The 7,362-nt window shown below is 36.1% G+C and overlaps 1 pseudogene; it reads right to left on the minus strand.

Annotated features, from left to right (window-relative positions):
- Window positions 1–5,050: 5,050 nt before the first annotated feature.
- Window positions 5,051–5,443, minus strand: LOC102869030 (annotated as a pseudogene).
- Window positions 5,444–7,362: the final 1,919 nt, after the last annotated feature.

Raw genomic sequence — 7,362 nt, forward strand, 5'->3', positions numbered from 1 at the left:
ATGGTGGGTGTCTTCACAGCAGTGGGGCTCCAATTGCTGAAGTAGAAACTATCAACTATGGAATAAAGGCTTAAACTCCAATATTTGTGTGGGAATGTTTTGGCAGCCCTTCAGATGGATGTCAGCTCTCCCAGGGGTATGTTTCCAGGGCAATGGCCACCTGAAGGCATTGTCACAGGCTGACAACTAGCAGTTCCTTCTCACCATCCTTCCTCTGACAACAGGCCTCATGCTGGAGCTGCAGATAATATCCAGTCTAAAGAGAGAAACTATGCCAACTCAGGCAAACAAACAAACAAAAATCCTGTTACACAAATCAACTTGAGCTGTGGTCCAAATAGTGCTTCAGTGCTTGGCAAAATGCTGAATTATCCCAGAAGGGAGCTCCCTTTGATAAGATTTTGTCGCACTACTCTGCCTCCACCAAACCAGTTGTCTGATTTGGAGAAAATCTTTCCTTCTTTCTAAGGCTTACCTTCTTGTCTATAAAAGGATGTGAAACTCTTCATGATAATTTTAGGTGACTGCTTGAGTCTACTCTCTGTGTTTCTTTATGTTCTACTTCAGAAACTTGAAGCTTGAATATTGCACATAATTGAGTCAACAAAATACAATGTGAGAAATTTCTATATCATTTACTCATCTTTTAGCATAATGGCATTATCTAAGTGTAGAATTGTATATTACCTTGATATGCTCTTCTGTATTAAGAAGAAAGAATCTCTGGTGCCTTAGTGGTAAGATGTGCTGTCGACCCAAAGACAGACAGTTTGAATCCAATAGCTGCTTCACAAAAGACTAAGGGAAATCACCCAGTACACCCCCTCCCCTTGTGACTTACTACCTCTGAAGACCCACTGAAGGCTCAGCTATGAGTTGGTTCTGACTTAAGGGCATAAAATAAAAAGAATAAATTCTTAAGGAAATTACCACAGAGGATAAGGACATAATTATTCTTTGATTCACTTATTTTAATCTTTTTTGCCCACACACTCTGTATATCATAGAATCAGAATTGACTCATATCAGAGCCTCTAGTGGGTTTGCAGATTCAGTAAATCACATGGAAGGCAATTGTTCCAGATTTCTCCCACAAATCATCTGGTAGATTCAGACTACTGTGTGCACTATAATTCCTTACCTGGGGTGATACAAACGGTTTAGTACTCACCTATTCACCAAAAGCAGGTGGTTAATTTTCAACTTTTTGAGGAAATGCCAAGCTCTTTTCCAGAGCGGTTGTAGCATTTTATGATCCCACCAACAGTATATGAGAGTTCCCAGCTCTCCACATCCTCTCCAACATTCATTGGTGAGATGGTATCTCATTGTGATTTTGGTTTTCATCTTTCTTATTAAAGGTAATTTTGAGCATTTCTTTTTTTTTATAAAAATATAACTATTAAATAACATGCACAAATACCAATTATTTATTTATTAAGCAGATGTGATTTAAAGTAAAATTTACAGAAATACAAATCCTTCAGTACAATTCAGGATCTTTTTCATGATATTTGATTAGGTTGTTTGGTTTTGGTTTTTGGGTTTGTTTGTTGTTGGTTTTTTTGTGCAAAGGTAAATGTTAAACTTAGAGATTTTTGCATTTTTATGTTACTTAATATTTTTTTCATATTGTACTTGGCATGCATAATATAGCAGGAAGTGTGAAACATTACGCAGTACAAAGACTTAATTTTAAAAGTTGGCTATAGTTCTCTTTAAAAACTTAAAAGGGAGATTTTGGCCTTTATTTGTTGGGTAAGTGGAGCCAGAGAGTCAGGGTAGCTTTGGAGCACTTCTTCATGTGTCTACTGGCCACCTGAATGTCTTTCTCTGTGAAAAAAGATTTTCCATGTCTATTCCACTACTAAGAAAATACCCAAGGAAATTAGAACTGAAACACAAACAGAGATTTGTATACCGATGTTTATAGCAGCATTATTCACCATTACAAGAATATGGATTTGTTTTCTAATCATTAATAATTATATAGGAAAGAGCAGTAATGCCTATAGGGTTTCCAAGACTGCAAATCTTTAAAGAATTATATTATTCAAATTGTAAATAAGTCTATTTTCTAGATAAAGGTACATTATATACCTCAATGTTTTATTAACCATTTTGCCTTATGTAAAATCAAACACAAAGTTGTTTAACAAATAGAAGTTTTGAATATTAAAAAAAAGAAGAAGAAAATGACCTCATCTTTCTCCTGCAAAGCAACTGCTGGATTCAGAGTCTGTAATCACATTATAAGCAATTTTATATGTTTCACCCATGGAGTCATCAGTGGATTTGATCCATCAGAGATGTCACCTTGGAATTAGCAGGATAACCTCATATAGATTACAGTGGGTTAGCTACAAGTCAGTTTAGGCTTGAGACCAATGAGTTATGAATGTTTGGTGAGCAAAAATATGACTCATATCACACTAATGAAAAACTGAAAGTACTCAAAATAGATTGACTAAGAAAAAATTTCCCATGATTTTCTCAACAATCATTTCTTGATGACTTTCAGTTACTTTCACTGAAAACTACTTCCTTCATTCTTTATTGACTTCTGTCAATGCTGTTGTGCAAACTTTAATGGATTTCTGAAATTCTGAAGATAAAAAAATATCTGTAGGTGGCTAGATATCAAGTTATATTTTATTGTTGTACTGGAGCATTAATCCTGTGGCAGACTTTCCTTTAAAGGCAGTCTGTACAAGTAGGATATGCACTTAGGTGGTCTGGTTTTGAAGGAATGCTCTTTAACATCTAAAAGTCACAATATAAAATAGGTCTGTCTTGGAGAGGGTAATACCAAGTTCCTCCTTGGGGGCTAAGCTTTTAAAGCTCTGTCTCACATACTTTGGGCAAGCGGCTTGTAGAATGACATCATACTTGGAGAGGTGGAAGGACCGTGAAGGAGAGGAAGAACCTGAATTAGATTGATTGATACACTAACTAGGGCAATGGGGATAGATGTATCAGAGTCAATGAGATCAGCTTAGGACAGGGCAGGCTTTAGAGTTGTACATATGGTTGCTATGAATCACAGATGACTTGAAGGCACATAACAACAACAATGAACAGAAATTGACTCAAAATTCCATAGTTTGAAAAAAAATTCCATAGTTTGGATAACCAAACTTTACCATAACAAGAGGAAAGTTTAAATAACATTGAATTTAGAATTTGTAATGAATCTGATTTCATCTATTTATGGAGAACTCTGATCTTAGTAATTTTTTCATTGCTAAAATAATACTTTAAAATTATACTTCTTTTCAGTTCACTTTGATGACTAATACTTAGGTCAAATAGTTCAGCACACATCAGGAAAATGATACTAAGATAAAGTGTCCATGTCTCAATGTAACGTGCTTTTGAGAACCACAGAAGGAGATTCACATCCTTCAGCTGTTCTAAGACTGAATTTCAACCTGTTGAAGAGTATTTCTCCCTCATCATGATTACATTTTTATTTCATAGATGTTTCAAATATATTACCACAAATATCAGGTATAGATAACTTCCTCTCAAGTTGACAAAGAGCCAGTCCTATGTGGGGAGGTAAGCTCATGTGCACATGGTGATTTAATCTGGATATATAGTTCTTTGCTTTTCTTAGCTGGAAAAAAATGTTTTTTCCTTCTTTATCCCTTCACTTTTTGACCAGCTTCAGAAACACGTCTGTTTTCTATACATTGTTAAGGGGAAACATGAAAGCATTATTATGCTCTATATAATCTAATATATTATACTGCTTATGGTCTGTATATTTAAAAATAAATGCTTAGAACTCTCTTGAGATGCAGATATACAGACAGATTTAGGAAAAGAAGGCTTCTTTAGATAAAGAGATGCCAGGGGCTTCTCTCAGATCTTCCAAATGTCGGGCTCAGGGGTCCAATCTATGCCTTTTAAGATTTAGAAATGATCACTTAATCTTTTAATAAATTTTATTTATAGAATTGCACTTGAGATTGCAGGCCACCTGTGCCCATCTGTTCAAAAGTGTCAGTAGAATCTGAACAGCAGCCTTCTATGCACAGTGAAGTAAGTCAGAGGAAGTGCTGAACTCATGCTCTTTACAGTATAGCTTATGGACACACTTGAGATGCTACCAAAGCTGTATCAAGTTGTTTGTTTGTTTTTTTTTTCAGAAGACAACCACTAGAAGGCAACTCCTCTAGAACAACTACTAACTGAAGATATCCCTTATCAAAGTCCAATTTAAAATCTAATGAGATTTCAAACACTACCATTGCATTTTACTCAATCAGTGTTTATATTCCCTCTTAATATCCAAGCTTTTGGTGGGCTCATTCAAAAGGAGTTGTGTTGATAGTTGTCTCTTAGTGGATTGAAATCTACACAGGTGATCTCACAGGAGAAATGATTTACAGGATTTTACAACTTGATTTTACAACGTGATTTTACAACATGATAACTCTGTTTCAACTCAACAGCAATGAACTTCAGTTTTCTCATTTTAAGTTAACATTCCTCATTGAAGAGATATATTTTTAATTCTTCTCTTATGGAGTGATCTTTATAAATAAGTAATATTATTAGACCTATGTTTTCTAATCTTTCTTTTTAAACAACTGAAGGTCTTATTCTTGGTGACCTCATAGTGCCTGTTTCCTTGTAGCCAGTCACAATGACAAGTACCTCCCCCATGGCTGTCATCAGTACAACTCCTAGTGTTTTACAGGCAATCATGAATTAGAACTCACACCGTCACAGGTCCTAAGTTTTATATTGATAGTATAAGAACATGCTGAAAATTTCAAGTGGAAAATATTATTTTATTGACATTTTAAGTTTTGCTTTAATTGTGACAAGGGGAAAGGGTAAGATATTAGAAAAGCAATAAGGAAAATTACAAAGCCCAGTTTAAGAGTATTTTTTTCTTTTTTCACATTTTTCCTTTATGTTTCTCAGAAGATAGTAATACATTATGAATCTAACAACACGACAGTCACAATTTTTCAGTAGGCCCAAGATTTCTGCAGGTATCCCTGCAGGTCACGGCAGCATGAAGGGTCCTGAGAGTTCAGGTGTTAAAGCTTTCTCCACAGCCACACGTTCCTTTGATATTTGGATTATTGGACACAAACTCACTGGATAATTTGTCTTCTACATAGTCCTTTTCTGTTCCTACAAGGGTGAGTTGTTCTTTCCTTTCAATGAACACTCTAACCCCATCTTGAACAACTTCTTCATCAGAATCTCCTTTTGTCTTTGTATATTCTAAAGTATAAGAAAGGCTATTGCAACCTCTCATTCGAATGAACACCAACTTTCACACCTACATGTCAGGCTTATCTTTAAGAAGCTGTTTCATCTTGTGTACTGTTGAAGGTGTCAGGGTTAGAGCATCCCGGGTGGGCTGAATCTTCCTCTTGCTTACAGCCCGGGCAGTGGCTTGGACTAATGAAACTGACATCTTTGCCTCCCGGGTCCCTCTGACTAGAGCTCCCAACCCTCGGCCTCTCTCCATAGGCAAGGTGCGCACTGACTGATTGAGAGTATTTTTACAGTTCAAATAAAGGATGATAATCTTGTTCTCAGATGTTGACTTTTAAAACGATGAGATGTGGTCAGATTTCAAGCATATATTTAAGGAAGAGTTGTAAAATATGTTAAAGGACAGAAAACAGAATCAAATAATAAGATCAGTTTTTGCCTGAGCAATAAATGTGCAAATTACTGAGCTTGAACAAAGACAGAAATCAAGTGTTTTGTAGTGTTTGGCTTGAGATGTCTATTATGCTCACAAGTTGAGGAATTTTGGGGTATTTGGTTTTGCTTTATTAAAATTGTTGTTGTTTTGTTTACTGAAATGGGTTTTAGTTGTTATCTAGTCAATTCCAAATCATGGTAACCTATGCATGCAGAGTAGTAGTGCCCCATAGGGCTTTAAATACTGTGATCTTTCAGAAGCAAATTGTCAGTTTCTGAAGTATCTCTAGGTGTGTTGGACCTGTCCCTCTTTTGGCAAACAGTCTAGCACTTAAGCAATTGTACTATCATGCATATGTTATATGTTGTTGTTATGTGTCACTCAGTTGTCTATGACTCACAATGACCTTATGTACAATAGCTCTAAGTTCTGTTGTATCCTGGCCAGTCCCACTGTCTCTGACACACCTACCCCATTAACCCAGTTACTATGTCAATCCATCTCATCTGGGCTGTTCCTCTATTCCTCTGTCCTTCCACCGTTCCAACCATGATGTCCCTCACCAAGGACTGGTCCCTCCTAGCCATGTGTCCAATATATAATTGCCAAGTTCAACAAATTATTATTTACACAATTCAGTGATAAGGTTATGTGCCTGTTTTCAACCATCACTGAAACTCTTTTCAAAATTATTCTACCATTATTAACAGAAAAACATCACCTATGCAGTGGCTTTCCTTTACTGCTTTCTTTCTGAGTCCTGGTAATTAGTGTATTTGTATTTTTCATGAAAGTGAAATTATATAATATAATTGTTGTTGATTGCCTTCTAGTCAAGCACAAATCATAGCGAACCTATGAACAAAAGGCCTGAAGCCTTTCTATAACTATAAACATTCATCAAAGTTCATAGATTTTCTGGCGGCACGTTGTTTAGGAAGTGGATGCCATTCTTGCTTCCAAAACATAATAATTATAATTACATATTAGTTATCCCTTTATGACAGTCTTATTTAATTTAGAATAATGTCTTCCAGATTAATCCATACTGTAACATCTACTAGTAAATAATTTCTCTTTATACGTGAATTATACTTCATTCTCAAAAGATTAATTGCTCTGGGGAAAGCTGCTGTCAAGGACTTCTCAAAAGTGCTGAAGAGCAACCATGTCAGTCTGGAGATGAAGGTGTGCCTAATTCAGAACATATTCTTCACAATTACTTGCTGTGCATCAGAGAGTGGGACAATGATCAAAGATGACAGAGGAAGAATTGATGCCTTTAAGTTGTGGTGCTGGATAAGAGTATTGAACACACTATGGACTAGCAAGAGAATAAACAGGTCTCTATACTGGAGAGGGTGAAATCATGTTTTTCCTTGGAGGCAAGGATTTTGAAATTTTGTCTCACTTTGTTTGGAGGGACCAGTCCTGGAAGAAGGACATCATGTTTGGGAGGGTGGAGAGCAAGAACTCAAATGAGATGGATTGACACAGTAACTGAGATAATAGGAGTGGTGTGTTGGAGACAGTGAGACTGGCTCAATGAAAGAGCAGAATTTAAAGCTATTGTACATAGGGTCGCTATGAGTCATAGGCAACTTGATAACACATAACAACACTAATAATAAATGCTAATGCTACATTTTGTTTCTTTAGCCATCAGTTGACATCAAGTTAAT

Source organism: Elephantulus edwardii, unplaced genomic scaffold, assembly GCF_000299155.1.
Source record: "Elephantulus edwardii isolate Elephantulus edwardi_28Jun2011 unplaced genomic scaffold, EleEdw1.0 scaffold00303, whole genome shotgun sequence".
NCBI classification, from domain to species: Eukaryota; Metazoa; Chordata; class Mammalia; order Macroscelidea; family Macroscelididae; genus Elephantulus; species Elephantulus edwardii.